The following is a 20459-nucleotide window of genomic DNA, read 5'->3' as shown; positions in this document are numbered from 1 at the left end:
GCAAAATGCCAAATTTTCTCTAACAAACCTTTAAACTGATGTATTACTGGGCTGTATCACCCGCATGCTGTACCCATCTCCGGTTTATAGCAGTTTAAATGAAATATGCGATACGGCTATTTTATTAACCATACCACCTGGTCAATCAGTCATAAATGATTATTTAGCCGTAAAACAATAAACATAGATACCAAACTCCAAACGGCCGAGAAGAGACTTCTTACAAATTTCTATTCGTGTAACTGTGGTTACTTTCTGTGCAGTCGATAACAGGACGGCTAAGAGCATCTTAAATATAAAGATGAGCATTTAACGAGCTTTTATATATCTTCAAAAGCAACCAAGGCTTGTCAAAAATATGGCATTGGATTGGGGATCGTTGGGTCGTGAAGGCTATAAACATGTCAGAACATATGATGTTTCAGACAAAGATGACAACAATAACATATCTTCAGGCTGTAATCTTTTAGAGCTTGTGGGGAAAAACGTATCATTTTCTGTAAATTCGATTATTTATCTATAAAATCTAGCAAATCTATCACGCCTAATAATATTGCTTTCTGTACTCCTCTAACCGGGCAGGGTGGTGCTCGGTACAGTCAGGACACCAATAGAATAAAGAGCAACATTTAGACCACAAATAAAATCATGTGCAAAAGTGGAACATATTAAATAAACTCCTTAAAAGAGGTCAAGGTGTACAGCGAATTATGTGTATATTACTGTTACTGTCATCATAGCTATTACAATTATTTATATATCAGTTATACGTATATAGAACAATAATAATAAACAGCATATTGGATATTAATAAGCGATCGTAAAACACTCTGGAGGTATGTTATCATCATCATAATTATCACGATCAAATCTCTATGAATAATACACTCTAACTATAATAGCTTTCATATTACCTATGCAGATACAAAAAAAATTCATATGAGTTCAAAAGTAAGTTTGTTTATGTTTATCATGTATGTTATATCTGTTATACATTTGTATTTATAATCAAATAAGTACACTGTTAAGCAGACATTACACTTACTGGAACAATAATGGATCGTATATAAATGCATGCATATAAATAATTATCACTACAGGTATCATTCAATGTGCTCGCAAAACATCTGATTCACTATGAAATCCCACCAAAACCTCTTCTTAATCGTAGTTTTGATTGTTAACAGTAGATCTATCTGAATGATCAGGATGGGCATTCAGTCAAAGGGAATCAGTGGGTCGATTCCATGAGCCGGGGCTGTTTTGTTTATCCAGCCTTCCAATTCCATGTTTTCATTATCAACAACTGTGATCGTTTCTATCAGGAGGTTAAATCTTTATTTGATTTGTAGAATAACATGCCAATATTATTAAACCCTTAAAATATTAGAGCTAGTAATTACATGTAAACTAAAACCTTTCAGTAAATACTTAATCTTCATATATGTTGATTTCTTCAAATTAACACAAATGTTATCTCAGATTTACGTGTATGTGAGTTGTCTCAACAGTGTCTACGTTGTAAGCGACATGGGGGCTGTAAATTATCATGGTCGGTGAACAGTATTGTTAGTGTGGTGGGTGCACACATCTAACAACAGTTCTAATATTTCTCTTTTCCGAAAATCAACATCTTTCGTAAATAATTACTCGTCCTGAAAAAAACCTGTTCGATTTTTGTTTATGTGGCACAACCGAACCTCCTAGGAACTGAGGTGTCATAAAAAGCGTTTCTTAAACTGGTTTCAGAAAGCATTAATGTCGATGTTCTCGGTCCAGTTTGTGATAATTACCAATGACCCGGTTAGAAATAAAGTACTGACTTGTCCATTGAAACGATATTGACCACAACTACCGGGTTTCTTGACCAATTATAGAATCAATGCTTCGGTGCTTGAAAGTGTGTTCTGTAATGACGGAACTTAAAGCTAATCGATGCCAATAACACAATATTTCCAATCGTGAATAGAAGTAAACAGGTGGCTATCTATTTGCAGAAATAAATAGAACATTAACTGTTACTAGAAGTACGAGAGTAACGGTTCAAATCCAGCGTGTTGGTTTGTTTTTATTTAAATATTTTTCAATATGTGCAAAAATCGCCAACTTGTGTGTTCGGTAGTTGAGAACAAAATAGCGAGGAACATTAGTTAAACCAAAGGTTTTGTCAATAATAAAATATATGAACAATGTTGATAGGATGTAGAGTTATCGTAGGTCATAATTATCCTGGGTATAAAGGGGGTGTCTGCAGAATTCTTAAACACAACGTCTCGGTCTATTAGAAATAGTTTTACTTCCTTCTTGCATTAACTATTAAACAATACAAGGTACGCAAATAAGGTACCAAGGGAAGGTGGGGGGGGTAACAAATTTCTAGTGCCGGATTTACGATGATGGATAATGATCCCGAACGGATAAATGAGTCTCTAAGGGAACGTAATAAATGATAACAAAATGCATCTAATCCTTTCACTAATCTGCAGGATCTTGGAATCCGAACATCTAGAAAAGGTGCTATTTTATTTTAATTTTTTTTTTATTTCAAACTTTAATATACGATTTCGTATTGTTTTTATTTTGAATTACATATATGGGACAACACGATTTCTTGTCGTTGCTTTGGCCCTCTAAAGGTCGTAATCCTGCATGCATATACTCCAGATTTATTCAATATGTAGCTATCGGTTCAACATTATTCAGTCGCGTCATGTTCCCTGGATAACTGAATTAATATTAATGTTTCGATGTTACCTAGAAGGAACATGTGTATTATCCAAATGATATCAAATGCATTATTTATGAACCAGTATAGACTAGGAGAAAACGTATTTTCTATACAACTGGGATGTAAACACCTATTGTTCGTGTGACAGTTTGTCAGGGCTTATCACCTGTCTCTGTGGGATACGTTCTAGTTGGCAATGTTCTATTGTTAGTTTTCTATGTTGCTTTATTCTGAAACTTTTATTAGCCTGTTGATATATAATATATAAGTAATAAGTCAGGGTAACGATGATTATTAAATATGATAAAATCTAGTGTTAACATTAATAATAATCGGTCGTTCCGCGGCTCACTAATATAAAAATTCCCGATTTTAATCCGGGTGTTTGTGTATTAATATTTTCGGAATTTCTTGTCTGGTATGCCCTTGCCAATGACGAATGACCTGACAGAGAAAAATATTGTTTTTGTTCAGATTCCTTGGAGTTTTCGCGCTAAGGTTTTATCTGCACATTTAGATCTACAACTTTCCCCACTGGTGGTTAATCGTATCTTGGCATATGCAATCAATCCATAACATAATCCATAGTTTTCATTTACTTGGAGGGAATGCTTTATCATTTCAAATGTGCTGTTGAAGCTGTTTGAACTAAATACTTATGAACTAATTTTAAAAACGCAGATGGGACAAATGTACCTTGATACTTCGAAGAAAGTGTATAAATGGGTGCATATGGTCAGCAATTAATTAAAGTGGGGAAAAAAACAGAGAATCTTAATGTTTTTCTGCGGCGTGCAGGTGTACTGCTTCTAATTATATAGAGAAAGTAATCGCCACTTATAGTAAACGTTCATTCCTGAAGAGTCTTGATGAAAGGGTAAGACAGAGAGAAGTGATGGATGTAGACGTGGCTAAAAGACTATTTTGACTCGTTACACGGTGAAGTAGTGGCTAGACCAATTACCTCAAGGGCTACTTGATAATGTAGTCATGCCCAGTTAATGTAGTCATTATTGTCAAGGTGGAACACATGATAACAATGCTTCATTATTTACACCTGGACACAGCTTACCTGAAGACAGTGGCAATAATAGTTTTTTTTCCGTATTACTTGTGTATAGCTTCTTCAAAACAAATGTTCGTCTCTTGACAATGATAATTTCAATATTTGTCCAAGATTTCATATTGATTGTTTTTTATAGAGGCAATGATGTTTTATATTGTTCAAATATATAATTGTTTACTTTGGTGGTAGTCTTTGGCGGTAGTCAAATTGAATCAAATCCTCAAACATATCCATTATGAATATTGTATAAAACATTTGGTTCTTGCGTCGAATTCATAGATAGTTATTTATTTGTATTATAGGCTAGTGTTATGAATTGATCTCAAGATATCCATTCTTTGAATCAACATTTATCATTTATATTTCTAGCCTCGCGGAGGCATGGTAGATCAGTGAATATGGGGCTGGTTCATTAACTCAGATTTAGCGAGTTCGATCCACTTATTCTAGTCTGATTGCAGCTTGTCAAAAGTGTAGTTAACAAAGCCCCTAGTCATTTTGATAGGTATAAAACCGAGGTCCACTCGCGGCGTGCACACACAAGAGCGTTAACGTCCAGTCGCCACAAACTAGGTTATTTCGGGACTAAGTAACAATTTTATTTCATTAATTCGCTGTGGGAGGAACCCGGAGAAAACACACCAGGTTGGACAGGCGATCCCACACTTTGTCAGGTAAAAGCGAGGAATCGAAATCACGCCACTTGACTCATTGACATACCTTATGATGCAACGCGCGCGCGTTAACCATTCGGCCACCCATCCCCCCGCACTTGATAGTTGGAATTAGATAAAGAGTGGGTGGAAACGCCGCTGGGCTGGCAAACTTTCACTAACTGCACACCGCATGGTGTATAACGGTCTTCAAATGAAATGACATGGGGTTTAATATATATCCTACTGTTCTGGTCCTATACTGGGCTAATGAAGACGGGCCTACGCCATACAAGGTGATATGAGGGAAACTTTTGCACGGGCAGCGGCACTATTATCTACTCTTATATCGAATTCCAACTACCAAGGGATCTTTTACGTGCACGCTATTGTATATACACGAGGCCTCGTGTTTTCGTACCATCCGAATGATTAGACAGCAGTCCTTGTCAGACCCTCCGTTATGCACCACTGACAAGGGGAAACCACGTCGGAAAATCCCGATGAACTTTCTCGGCCAATGCAGGGATCGAACCCACTTAGCCACCATTGCTCCCATATACTGATCTCGACAGCCCGGTTGGTACAACTACGTAGACGTTCAAACCCTTTGCATTTGCATTCTCTTTACTAAATGTATTTGCCACTATTGGATATTCTCACGTACATATTAACCTGTTGGGTTGTAATTAGATTAACAGAGCTAATCAGCTCATTACTGTCTAGATTACTAACACCAGGTTATAATATAATTAGATGAGTCTGATTGGAAACCAGATATCTTGCTACAGTCCAGGAGTGAAAATATAATATACAGTATAAGTAATATTAATCTAACCAGGACTTGGGGTATGTTTTACTTTATATGCATTGACAGAAATTCTAATTATTAGAATAGCTTAATGGGGCCAGACCATTCAAGAACATATTTACCTATCTAGATAACCGCCTATCCATCCTAAATCATTGCTTTGTAATATAGAATATTCTTATTTACTCTTTCTAGAACACCCATGCCCCCCCCCCACCCCGAATATTACACGCTAACGCAGAATACGCCCTTAGTGATGAATTATACGTTTTTATTTTAGGGAAACAAAGGGTCATTAAACCGGAGTTAACAAACTGTATTACACCAACGTTTAGCTTCTGAAGGGTACAAAAAGGGTTCACGATTTCGAAAAGACGAATTCAACTATGCACAGTTTGACATGATCTATCAAGGGCTATAGCTATGTGAATAAACTCGTTGGGCGTATAAAACAGAAGATCGTTCAATGAATTGAATTACATCAAAGTAACCCGAGAAATATTTTAGGTAAATGGAGATATTTATAGGTAAAGTGTACACCCAAAACAAAAGGTTCATACGAAAGCTTCTGCTGACATGATCATCAAAATAAGAACAGTTATTATACGTAGAGGTAAAATAATACTATAGGCCTATTTACCAAACACTAAATTATCATACAGTGTATCATGCGGAATTCTCATCAGGTATTTTAACAAACATCGACCATATTCTCTTTACGTCAAGGTTGGTTTGCATTCTTTTATGTTGAAGGTAAAAATGAACCTTTTGTTCTGATTAGGCATAGATGATGATTTTAGTCGACTACAACAGATTCGGGGTAGATAGATTTATTAATCATAAATGATGACAAATATGTTCTAAGGCTTGTCTTGATTTACTCTTGAGCGAATTTTGATAAGATGTATTTTTGTTATTCTGATCAAAGAGAAATAACCTCATAATGATGAACAGATTGATTCTTGTACAGAAACAAGCAATAATTTTGGCATTATGGGTCTAAGAATTCTTTTGTTCGTATGGAACCGTTTTGGTTTGCTTCTGTTAACAAATTCGGGCATGACAAAAATAATGATTTTAGGCATTTCAACGTTGTTATATTAATTATCTTGTTCAGTGCAGGATTTAGATGGACTATTCCACTTATGGGGTCCCTTCCACCCACCCCCCTCACCACTGGAGGAAGATGGCGACTGTTTAAGACTACAGCGCGTGTTAGAAATAGAACGGCTTATGATAGTGTCAAAAATTGTTTGAGGCCCCCTAGTTCTTGCGGTCCTATGGGCTTCAGTCTATCAAGCCTATAGGTAAATCTGGCACTGATGTTATACTAATGTTGAATGCACTACGTTTCAGCCACGAAGGCTTTTAACCCTAAATCTAACTAGTTTAAGCGCCTATTAGGACCAGTTACAACCTATATGACCTCTGTGACCTTAAGCCCTGTGGCCGAAATCTCAGTCTATCACTTGTGTTCGAAATCTACCAGAAAAAATAAATATTGCTATTTCAACCACCATGTGTAAAGTCAGGAATTTATATCTCCCCGTAATGTCGTTATTTTATATAGATTACACCTCGCCATTAATATTGTCATTATAATATTTTGAATCAGTAATTATCATCAGTGCACAGAATCATATGTATGTTTAATGCATCTGTAATAAAATTAGCTACAGGTTTATGTTTTATATTGATTCTTGGAGTATCAAGGGAGTCATAATAACCAATACAAAACCTAAAATACTGGGACTGGGAATTAACGACCAGTTTATGTTTTAGTATAGCTAGCGATAAGAATGTTCGTTAAGACATGTTTGTTGTTGCCATAGAACATAAGCCAAGTTCATATGGTATGATTTTTTTTTAGGTCTAAACATTCTGAACAAAATGTACTAGTCCTCTCGTATAAATGGTGGTCCACAATGGGGGGTCTTATAAAAATGATTTTAATTAAAAGAATTCCTTCAAAGTCACGTTACATTTAAATTCAAATTAGTACTGAATTATTATCTTAGGTTTGCATGGTCATCTTAAAATCCCAGCCAGTGGGAAAAAAGCTCAAGGAAGAGAGAGAGAGAGAGAGAGAGAGAGAGAGAGAGATGGGGTTTAACCTGCACTCGACACAAACTAGGTCATTTCGGGACTACATATGGTTCAATTTTATTTCAATAATTCACTTGCGCGTAGGGGTCTTTAGCAGTTGGACGAAACCTTATTCCTTGTCACGCACAACCGGGGGATCTAAACCACGCCAGCTGACTCAATTACAGACCTTATGATACAACACACACGCGCTACCCATTCGGCCATCCAAATGCTCAAACACTATAAGCTGTGGCGCACTTACGTGATGGATTTAGGCGGCTATTACATTGGGGTATACGATATACGGTATTCGTTATACGGTAAACGGGCACGGAAGTTTATACGGCATATACTATACGTAGGTATACATGTTTCCCACCGATTTTGGTTGCCTCATTCATATCCGGACATAATGGATTCAGAAGAAGAGGAAACTCTGGCCTGGTTTCTACTTACGGAGGCGTGAAGCATGTTGGCGTGAAGGTCAGGGTTTGTGTCGGGTCATTCCAATATGGGAGGTGGGGAAGGGGCAGTTAACTGGAAATCACGGTTCAGGAGAATCTAGAATAGTCTTCCATCCCTAGAGATATGTCCATCAATGTTCAGAACTTTTGATTCTTACAACACCCTGCAGCACGTATACACCGAAAAAACGAACATGCACGATACCATGTATACGCGTACAGCGTGCCCCTATACGCGTATAGTCCGATGTAAACCGCTAAGCAAATTTCTGTTGTTGGAACACAAGTATTCGCGTATACCTCTAAACGTATACCGAATACCGTATACCCCTATGTAATAGCAACCTTGGGTGATGACAGTATATTTCTGTTGTTCGAACACAAGTATTGGCGTATACCTCTAAACGTATACCGAATACCGTATACCGTATACCCCTATGTAATAGCAGCCTTAGGTGATGACAGTATATGCCTGTTTGAAATTTGTGCGAATAAAAAGATGGTTTGTATTGTGGTAAAAACAAAAACAAGAACAATTATCAGCACAATTTTTAAAGTATTTTTCTCAAATATTATAATATCGACGTTCACCGAAAGATTTCGTTTAACCTTTTGTAGTGCCATTTATATATTCTTTCTTTTTAAAAAAGAAAACAACAAATATCCAGCGTAATAAATCACATGAAATTGAATACAAAAGCACAAAACAAGTTTGTTATCTTTGCAAATATGAAGTTCATTCACCTTAATTAAATTGACTTTAAAATAAATCATCTCTCGTTTGTTATAACTTGTCGTTATTTTACCGCCTGTCAATCTTGTGTCGGTGTGTAATGGATGTGAAGATTCCCATTGCTTTCTCAAGAGTTCTTTACGGAATAAATGAGATAGAATGTTCTACTTAGTCAAGTTTCAATGATACTTGAAATCTTTTTAAAACTGTCAGTCAGTAAGGTTTTTATATCCTTATCATTTACTCTAATTATTGCTTCAATATCACCTTCTTACATGTGTCGTTAAATTGTCAATGACTTTAGGTTTTTTTTGATACGCTTCGATCGTATTCTAAAATATCTGGCACGTGTTTCTTTATTGTATCAATAAAATGTAACTGATGATATTAGATATCCGATTTCAAATTTGCTCTTTTGGCATATTAATACCCATTAATATAGTGTTACTTTCTGTTAAAAATCTTTAAATTGATTACGTTCAAGTATGGATCTGCATTTAACTGTCATGTCTGAAATATTGGTAACCAATTCTGGCCACGATGTTCATAGATTGGAACAAAATACCCTTGAGGCACCAAAGGAAAGATCTGGGCGAGGTGGGGGGATACTGACGTCGTGAAGTCCGTGTAAGTTTATGTGACCACAGCTGCCGTTAAGACTGATCATTTTAATTATTTTGGATCAATATGCTTTTTTGATAAGACTACTTTCTGGAATTCTGTATATTTGGCTTAATCTGGAATATTGCCCCTTTAACAATATGCATCTATTGTCAATAAAGTTGTCATTGTATTGTAAAAGTAAGCCAAAAAGGTTAAAAAAAACCATGGGAATAAATTCATGGAAAATTCTTTTAAACGTTTTCCCTTGATAAATTGTCTTAACGGTTTGTATATTTCAACTATCCTATTTATTACGTCACAGTACATGGCTTCAATGTATTAAACAACTGGCAGTCAGCTCTGGAACTAGTATACCGTGAAGAAATGTCCCTGCTTATTAAACCCTTGGGTGTGAAACAGTCTGAAGAGCGCTTGCATTATACCTGCTGAATGGATTGTATATAAATTCATTGAGTTGGGCTCACATTTGAACATTACATATGAATATTACTCATACTGTCCAGATCAGTATAAAGGTGTCCGAGTCCCGTGCGCCACCCACCTTAGAAATCACTAAATCCCGAACATTGGGATCCATGTCAAAGATCTCTAAAGCCTGCAGACGCAGACAAATAATATGTCTGTTGTCCAAGTTATGATCATGGTCATAAAACTTTGATATGCATACTTAATAAAAGTGTAGAATTAGTTCATAAAAATACGCCGGATCGTTTAATTATCCATTGCTCCAGGTTCCTTTCTCTGTAAACTTTTAGATTCTGTGGCCTTTATAGATACTGTGATCAGTGGATATTTCAGCTATTTATCTTCAATACCCTGACGGTATGAGAAACAGTACAGACGAGAGCGTCAAAGAACATATATATTAGATAGAATTACATTTGAAGTCAACAGACGATAAATTGCCAAGAATGGGGGTCAAGGAAAATTATTTGGACTTTAGTCATCCATTGATTGTCAATATCCATCGGCTATTGCGTCAATTAACCTCTTGTGTAAAGATTTCTACACGCTAGAGATATATTCAGTCAAGTAGTTATTGGTTGTGTCTGGAGGAAATTAGCTTTCTTAAAATATAATATACAAAAGTCTCTCGTGGATGTTCATCAGACAATTTATATTGTCATCTTCCTCTTGCTTTTATCTTTAGCTTTGCGTCCACTCTGGGGTTATCTCTGATGAAGCTTGACACCACAAGCAGTTAAAGGTTAGTGTCTTATTAATCTCCAGGGGCTGCTGGAACAATGGGTCGACGGTAGTTCCGATCCACAATGGAACTATAACATAGGCGAGTATGCTTCCTAATTCATTAGAATTAATTTCTACTTTACATTTATCTAGAAATTCAAATAACATTGTTAAAATTCACCAATAATTAGGGAAGAGTAACTGCAGTATAGTGAGATGATATCTAAAGAAATTGGATGTTATATTCGGATCCAGACATGCGCTATTGACATTCACAATTTCTCGGGCAGGGGGAGAGACACACACCGCCAGGCCCTCAACCAACTATTTCGCTTCAGTAACTGGCTGTTCTAAGGTTTTTGAAGAATCGATACCTGCATCCATTAAATTAAAGATCTCACATAAATCGCAGAGTTGTTGAATACTTTAATCTCGAGAATAAGAAAGTCAACACTGATTTAGTTAATTCTGCATGTCTTGAATTATTTCCAAGAGAAAAATACGGTATTACCAATCAATGCATGTCAAAGTACACCAAAGTACACTGACAATTTAGTAGTGGTTCCAAAAATAGTAAGCACGCCCTGCCTCGCGAACGACATTCGTTTATATCAATGCCTGCATTCTGATATTCAATTTCCAATCACGGAAGTCGATAAAAAAAGAAACGATGATAAAATCGTTAAACCTCGGAGAAATTTGAAACGAAATTTCAATGAGTAATGTACAAAGTGATAAAACAATGACTTATGTACAGAGTGATAAAACAATGAAATATGTACAAAATGATCACACAATGAGAAATGTACAGAGTGATAAAACAATGAGAAATGTACAAAGTGATAAAACAATGAGTAATGTTCAAAGTGATAAAACAATGAGTAATTCAGTTTTCTGTCTTACTGCAGATTAAACATAAATACAGAATATTTATTTTTAAACCAAATTAAAATCCAATTATGCAACCGTAAAGTGTTGTATTATTACTTTAACATATAAGTAGATATCACAGATTTCGCCGAATATAATTTAATAATAGTTTGAAAAAGCAACATTGTAAATAAATACATCATCCATTCACATTTAAGTTAATGTCTCGCCAAAGCAAATTGAGCACAGGTGGTTAAGTTGGTGATCGACGTTCATATTGAGTCACAAGAGTTTGTAATCTCTTTTTAGGCATACCACGAAATAAGTTAACTTGAAACACAATAATTTATAATTCAATTCCGAAATTTGTAGAGCTACACACTTGGATAAACAGTTAACACGCTCGCGGTGAACCACCGTCCTTAGAAACACATTCCACATTTTGAAATACAGAATAACCCAGTATTCTCACTACCAAGTTATCTTAATAACACACCCGCGCATATTATTAATTGTCCCTAATAAAGTATATCCATGGGCACGTCCTAACGTCCTAGTTTGCATCATTAGAATTGCATCTTGAGCATGTCCATTTGTTTAATAATTTTTCCTAATAGAGTATTTTGACGGGCACATCTTGGGGTTAACATAGATAGAACTGCATCTTGCGGGCAGTTCATCGGTTTATTAAGGTTAGCATTATAAACACGAACTTGATGACAACTGACATTGAAGTGTTATTGCTGGAACTGGTCGTCTGTAGTGAACCAGAACCTGAAAGCAGAGCACGAAACACAATAAACGAGTGGAATTGTAAAGGTAATAGTCAGTTCTTTTATCTCAACCTTTTGGTAATTGTATCCATACCTTTCAACATATTTTGTCACTGTCTTATATTTATCAAATATATGGTGTTAATTCATTAGATTGTGTACAGCATACACGTAGAATAATTAGAAAACGGCATATACAACTTACTATAAACCGGAGAAAGCTCTTCTCTTTTTTCTTCCTTTAAATCTTCAAACACTGGAACTTAGAAAATTAGAAATAAGACTAAATGAAAGATTGTAGGCTTAATATAATATAAATAATTACACACAAGAAATGTCTTTAAGAGCTTAAAATTTAAGAATTTCAAAAGATAGCAATATGGACGACAGTTTGCAAACTTGCAAACGATTGAATGACAGCTTGTAAATTAAAGCAATTAAAACTTAAGGCAACTCCATTGAGATCATCACACAATGGTGTTTAACAAATCGTTTGTTTTATAATACGAATATAATATTCAGTTTTAAGATAACTCACTTCTTTTAACGTGGACTGTATCACCTGTAAAATATAGTGAATATATATAGTTAATTTGCAACGAAGGGGAAACAACACAGAAAGTTTTGTATCAAAATTGAATTTAATGTCTATTATAGCGACGTCCCAGTATCTAATACCCCCGTCAGACCGGGGTGGCGCCCTTACTGCGCTGCTATGGCGACGGAAAACGGTCCCAGAGCGCGTCAAGATCGACAAATAAGCGTGGTAAAAGCGTGGTGGAAACGCCAGATATCACGAAGTGGTCTCCATAGTCCACGGCGTTTGTTTTTAGCATGTTCAAAACAAACGCCAAGGTTCTGCGATCTTCCCTGAAAAGATGTGAAAACGCGACTTTTTTAAAGTTTGTAATATTTTGGGACATTTTCGCGCGGTGTATCCACGTTTGCCGGCGACCTTGTGCATTTTCTGGTCGCCGTACGGTCGGTGTAGCGCAGTAAGGACGTCACCCCGGTCTGACGGGGGCATAAGTAATCTAAATCCAATATCGTAATCGAATGAGATAAAGTTATTAGTCTTTGTATGAGGACAAGACTGGTTCCAACTTAAATAATAAAGTCATTAGTCGGTGTATGGGGACAAAACTGGTCCCAACTTAAATGATAAAGTTATTAGTCCTTGAATGGGGACAAGACTGGTCCCAACTTAAAAAAAGATATAGAAATGAGTATACATGTAACAGTTCAGTAGTAACCTATCGCACCTAGAATTTTGATTTAGTCGAGAAGTGCAATTTATCCATTATTGCGAAACATAGTGTTGAATTTCAAGTCTTGGGCTTTAAGGCGATGGCATATACAATAGGGAGATACGGTAGGTAGCGAAGTGAGTAAGACGTTGGCTCGCTAACTTGGGGGATCTGTGTTCGACCCCTGCCTTGGCCAAGAAAGTTACTTGGGATTTTCCGGCGTGGTTTCATCTTGTCAGTGATGCAGGCCAGAGGGTCTGACAAGGAACAACATATAGGCATTCGGATGGGACGAAACATCGAGATACCGAATACTAATTGTCGTGCGCGTAAAAGAACCCTTGACACAGTTAGAATTCTAAATAAGAGTAGGCTGTAGCGCCACTCTCCGGGAAACATTTCCCTCATAACACATTGCATGGCGTATGCCCGTCTTTACTAGCCCAGTCGGTGAAGGCAGAAAAACCCATTTCATTTCATATAAAATATTTTTGCTTTTCTATAATATAGTAGTATGGTGTGAAATTTCCACTACATTACAAGAACAATGCATACCTATTTGAAGTAATATTTGAGTTTCAACTGCTTCCACTGTTTTACTTTTACATGTATAAACACCAGTATCAGAGAAAACACTTCTGTCTACTATAAATTCTGTTATACTAGAATTATTAACGTTAGATCTATACTTAGTTATTACAGCATGGGGGAATTCCCTACTTGTTATTGGATGTCCATCTTTATACCACGTGATATCTGTAGGTATATGGGGGCCCCCCGTCACGTTACAAACAAAATAAATTCTTTCACCGCGATCTATAGATCTATCACCTTTTATAGTAGTTTCTGAAATAAAATAAAATAAATTTAAAATAATAGAACAGTCTAAATATGCAGCTTTAAATATGCAGCTTTTGTATGCCTAATTTGTTAGCTCTTTGTATTTTCTGATCCAAGGCATGCGCGTAAGAGATCCCTTGGCAGTTGGAATTCGATATAAGATTAGGCCATAGCGCCGTTGTTCGGGCAAAATTTCTCTCATTGCACACATTATGGCGGATTCCCGTCTTTATTAGCCCTTCGGAGCAGAACAGCGGTACGTAAAATCCCATTTCATTTCATTCTATGACAATGTATATGCTATTATCTTTCTATGTTACTAAGTATTCTAAATGTTAATTTTGGTCAAAACGGGCCTCAACCTACAGGTAGTAGTGATTGTGTTTTGCACTGTTCATAGTATGCCGACTGTTTCCGGAACACATCACACAACATTTCATTTTGCTCAACCAAAATAGCTAGATGTCCTGTTGCGTTTTGTTTTTAGGGGGTTTTTTTGGTTGTTATTCTGGTTACTTTTCGCACTGGATATCTTTAACATGTTCGATTGTCGGCGATGCTCTGTGCTTTTTGTTAGACGGATAGTGCTGTGTTGCCTCTTACGGTTCTCTATATTTTTAGCAATGAGTAATTTCTTACATCAAACTATCTAAGGGGGACGTTATTAAATTACAGTTGATGAGGTGAGCTTTAAGTCCAGACGGTAGTACCCAGGGTTACATACTTTAACACATTTATAAAAGAAAACAACTGCCAGGGTTAATATGTCTAGGTCTATCCGACTAGTAATCTATGTGTCTATTGTATATTATTCATAATATACAGTTACATATCCTATTTATCAACTTATTTATTAATGGTGGAGGATATGGTAAACATGCTGTATATATTGATAAAGAACAGTGCCAAATATAATTGATTGTTATTTTAAACATAATATCTGAATCGCGCTCATTTCAGTACAAGTGTCTTGGAGGAGATTCCTATTAAGCAGGGGACCCGTGGTTCAATTCCCATGTTGGTCGAGAAAGGTTCTTGGGTTTTTTTCAGCATTCTCATTGATACAGAATCCGACAAGGAAACGACGTCTCCTCGTTAAAATGGAACAAAATATCATGTATACCATTGATTGTACGTTTAAGATCCCTCTACATTTGGAAATCGACATAATAGTAGATCACAATGCCGCTGTTAGGACAAAATTCTCCCCATATGCTCGTCTTGTTATCCCGGCCGGTTCACAGAAATGGGACGTTAAACTCCATTTCATATTTAATTGTCTATTGGTATCAATCGAATGTTATTCGTTTGGCGACGATTGGGTTCCATGTATCTATTCGATTCAGAATCCGCGAGTTTTCATTTGATTTGTTCCAGTGGGAATCGGGCGTAAGATTAGATAATTTGTCGACGTATCCAAAGGGCATTTCAAACTTACCTAACACATTAAGTTGAACTCTTTTAGTTAAATCAACAGTTGATGTTATCTGACACTCGTACATGCCACCATTTATAAATTCAGTATTTTTAATTAATAAATCCCAATTAGTAATATTATCATCTTGGGATAAATGTTCTAATATAATTTTATCACTTTTAAACCAAGTCTTTTTACCAATCGTTAAAAACTTATCTTCATCTACAAACCTCCACACCACCTGAAAATACAATTTAAAATTATTTATAACAATATAATTCAGTGCTGTTCTTGCGTCCTACTGTTCTGCCCCGACTGGGCTATTTAAGACGGTCATACACCATACAGTGTGCTATTAAATAAAGGGAAGAACTTCCCACTAAACCAAATCCATGGCCTAAGGCCAAATGGAAAGATTGCAAAATCATATTCTAAAAAACAGGAATCAGCTCCGGCTCTCCTATGTCTTGTCTGCGATATCACTTATGTGGAAGCAGACGTTAAACACCAAGAACGAACGAACGATACAGTGTGCTATGAGGGAAATTTTGCCCGAACAACGGCACTACGGCCTACTCTTATATCAAATTCCAACTGCCAGGGGATCTTTTACGTGCACTCCAATGTGATCACGGGACGTCGCTTTTTCGTCCCATCTGAACGACTAGACAGTTGTCCTTGTCCGGCCCTCCGTCCTGCACTACTGACAAGGGGGGGGGGGGGGCGCCACCTTGCGCCCCCCCCCCCCCCTCCCGCTCCCCTCACACACACACACACTGTAGATCGTTCCGTACTATCGACATTGCTTTGTGTATATTCATGAATATTTATATTCCTGCAATTTATTCTTGCGGGCGAGTGATTTTTAAAACCCCCGGATCGCATAATTAGAGAAAAGGTTATCGTCCCAGTATTAAGACACGTATTTTAAATAAAAGATCCAGGCATTTTTAACGGATAAGGTGTGTCATACTCATGCAAGTTTATTGCGTTCGGAATATGGGTTTAATATGTAGAACGGCCACCTACAGGTTTTTTTTTGTGGGTTTTAACTGGAATCTCATACCATTGTGGTTTACAGGATCAATGGACAAGTTTATCCACAAACGCATCGGACCAACATATGGAAATCCCCAATTTTAATTGTTGGTTTATTTGATCATTAAGTCGATTATCTTTCAATAATACACATAATTATATTACTATCTTTCTTATCCATCCAGTTTAACATAAATCATGATAAAAGTGTGACATTAATTCTATAAAATATAAAATCCCCTCGTTATTTATATACAGCGCTCTTTAAACCGTTTTAAGTTTATTCACCTATCATCACTAGAAAAAACTTATCTCGAAAACCAGACCAGGTATTCCCGTTAATTCCACTACTGGCGTGTGTCTACAGTTGACAGTTATAGAAGCCTCTCTAGACTTTTAAACATCTGATAACTGGTTTAAATAAAGAAAAAACTTGCTTAGTTGAAGGGATTATTGAATGAAGACATTTCAAGTGTTTTCTGTGTGGTGTTAGATATTGTCAGAAGTTGGTGGAAGCTGAAGTCTGTCTTGATGGAGATCTGGTTTCTGTAACAAGTTGACTGGGCTTTTTTCTATCTCTCAATCCTTCAGTCGAAGAATGGTATTTGAAGAGTGTTATTGGAACTGTTGGAGACGACAGCATGTAAGAAATATATAACCCTCCAAACCATTCATTTTTTTAATGAATAAAATCTACTTTATATTCTGCCTGGGGTTAAACGTATAAAGAATGTCGTTTTGTATAATCTTGAATGAACACACACCAATGTAATCGACCAGACATTTTAGTTTTCTTTCGCAACAAAAAGGTCGCAGAAAATAAAGTTGATGCATTGTCGGTCAGACATCCAATTTTGGATAAAGATCCACATTAAATTTTCAAGTGGTGGATAATAGGTCGAGTTATTGAACTGGGCGAGTAAAATATAAAATATACCTTGCTACGGTCTAAAGTTTAAATTCTAGTAAAATATAATAATCACTTGTAAATATAATATTTTGTATATAATTACATAACCTTAATTAAGTATGGTTCCATTCAAGGTAAATTAGAAGGGTGTCTCTGGTTGGTCAGCATTAAACAAGTATATATCTGGTTATATTTCATATTTTATCATTGTTTGATAATGACCAGAGAAGCCTGGTTGAAACGACCCCCAGAAGTAAACAGTATGTGTATTCAATAGAATTGTGACCTCTATATCGTAAATATATTCTTGTAAGATGAACCGGTAGACAAATGACAACAAAATATACCAAGACAATAGATCTAAAAGAGGCATAGTTAAAGGACTGAATAAGATGCAGCAGCCAATGTATCTGTGAAAGACGTAATCTCAATTAAAGCAAGTTGTAGCATTATTACCAATTGACTTGCAACTAAAAGGCATCACACTTTGCTATGGACCCATCTGTGTCCACATATAGATTGTTTTACTGTTTATAATTTCCTAACAGGATATCAAGACAGACAATTCACACACCCGGGGATCAACTACACGTCGTTAAAGTATTGAACACAAAAGCCCTCTTAACTTGTACAAAACCATTACATAATGTCACTTAATGTCAATACTAAGCGGGTCCTAAATGAACTGAATCCAATTAACACAGTTATTTGATGCTGGTATCCACAATATTATTTTGAACAATCGAGTTAACGGTTGATCTTTAGATGATAAAAGAACGGAATCTAGCTAGGACTATTTGATGTAGAGATCAACAATAAAACGTCAACAATCAACTGCTGAATACGACAAGGATCTGATATTGATGTAATAGTGTTTACATTACATAATATCGACATCTTTAATTTACACCTATTATAACTAATCTGGTAGATTTCACAACTGACAAAGCCGATTTAGCATGTCAGGGTTAAGGCAGCTATCCAGATAAGGGAAAACAAATAATGTCTTCACTTACATTGAAACGAAATAAGGATATCGTATAACATAGGAATAGAAAAAAATCTGTCTGTGATACCACAAACATTAAACACCAACCAGCAAGGAATAGAAAATGCATAAAAAGCACAATCATGTTATTTAAATTAGAAGTCATTCAACATATCACATCGACGGACTAAAACCACCTTGCATTAAATGCCGAGCATTAAATGTATTGTTTAAATCATATATGTACATCGCCATGATACCCAATTAAATAAAAATAAGTAATTGTATCTTAGAATCAAAGAATAATGAAGGGGAAACGGCTAGTGAAAAATAAGAAATATTAGGTCTTAAGTTTATACATTCCTTCAACTTCTGGTTCTTTGTTTTACTTACATGTGTATTACTTCATCAGATAATATAATATGCCTGTATATATGACATATTCATGTATCTTGGGATTTAGGAGGATGTGGTGGCTCAGTAAACAAAGCACCGTCTCACCATCAGGGGGTTTCGAGTTCGATCCAGGTGTTGTCCAATAAAGTTCCTTGTCCTCGGGGGTATTTTCAAGTGTAGTTTTTTCTTGTCGGTGGTTTTGGGCAGGCTTCTAGTCGTTCAGATAGGACGAACGTTCTTGATCCCATGTTGGTGTGAAGGAATAGAACCCTTTGGCAGCAAGAAATCGACGAAGATGTGAATGAATAATTTCCCAAATGACAGACTTCATTAGCCCAGTCGGACGTTACATTCATATTTTATTTCAAAACATTTAATATAAATAAAACAGTTATAATCAAACAACAAAAGTAGACAGATCACAGTCTTCATAGTAAAGTTTCTGGCGTTTTAGTAACATATTTGTCAGCCTATCGAAGTGCGCAAGAAATATAACATGGGAAATTATGTTATCTCCTCATATCAGATGCTATATAAGATTCCAGATGACTTGTCAGTTATGTTTCGTGGTGGTAAAGGACTACCAATGTATCATACTAATGAAACCATTAACCAGAGATATATGAAGATTGACTCTAAGTGATTCAACTATAAATCTGCATCTAAGTATTTTAACAACGGATTCTGGGCATACTCATTCATGTGGTCAGATATAATTTGGAGGAAGTTGATTTCGAGTATCAAAGTTCAGATTTGTCGTTAAAGTATCCATAGACCTTAGGGTTATACCCGAGAACTAAATCGAAGTGATTACAAAATTATAGCTCAGTCAGAAGTTCAAGTTAACCGTTAAACCATTTTCAGTGGATAAATAAGTTTTACGGTTAATTTAATTGCTCCTGTAAATAATTACTGTTGACAAAAATACTGGAAAGTTGCTTTTATCCTGATATCAATCTCATTCCTTGATATTTTGAATCCGCAAAGACAATTTGATAGTTACAAACTGGTACGGCGAACTATGTTTGTGCATCCAACGGCATTTAGCCATGTTTTTGGCTTAGTTCCACCTTGCCTGTGGTGCAGAGCAAAGGGCTTGGCAAGGGATAAAGTAAAGTCGTTCAAATAAGACAAAATAACCGAGAACCCGTGTAAACATTGGGGTGCACGGAAAAGATCCCTTTGCAGTTAGAATTGGATATAAGAGTAACCTGTAGCGCAGCTGTTCGGGCAAATGGCCCCCCTATAGTACACTGTATGTCGGAGCAGACAGTTGGACGATAAACCCCAATTCATTTCATTTCAATGATATGATGATGAATATATAAGAATATATGATCTTATTGAATATGATCATGGATCTTGATATTTAAGACTATAACTGTTTTATCGCTGTATTACTAGTTTAAAGATTGAATTCGTACGGAAGAAACTGACATGTGTACTAATTGTGTTTGGGGATAAACATAATTTTAAACTACACATCGATTGAATGACACGTTTCACATTTGCTCATTTGAAAGGTGGAAAGCCTTGAGTGAATTATACTAAAGTTAAAGAGACAGGAGATTTTTTAACCATTACATTTTACCGCTGGCTACTAAAGACTGGGCACACACTTGGTT

General features: G+C 36.2%; 1 long non-coding RNA gene across 1 annotated transcript in view; it reads right to left on the bottom strand.

The window, feature by feature from the left end:
- Window positions 1-10768: 10768 nt before the first annotated feature.
- The window catches only part of LOC126818509 (uncharacterized), a 28514-nt gene continuing 18823 nt past the window's right edge, over window positions 10769-20459 (bottom strand). Inside the window, exons 4-8 of the long non-coding RNA XR_007679254.2 lie at window positions 15524-15743; window positions 13801-14091; window positions 12537-12560; window positions 12204-12260; window positions 10769-11999 (exon numbers count right to left, since the gene is read on the bottom strand). This is a non-coding gene — a long non-coding RNA (uncharacterized LOC126818509). The remainder of the gene's footprint in view (window positions 12000-12203; window positions 12261-12536; window positions 12561-13800; window positions 14092-15523; window positions 15744-20459) is intronic.

This window comes from Patella vulgata, chromosome 4 (assembly GCF_932274485.2).
Source record: "Patella vulgata chromosome 4, xgPatVulg1.2, whole genome shotgun sequence".
In the NCBI taxonomy this organism is placed as follows: Eukaryota; Metazoa; Mollusca; class Gastropoda; family Patellidae; genus Patella; species Patella vulgata.
The sequence above is the reverse complement of the archived record's forward strand: the minus strand, read 5'-3'. Positions and strand labels throughout refer to the sequence as shown.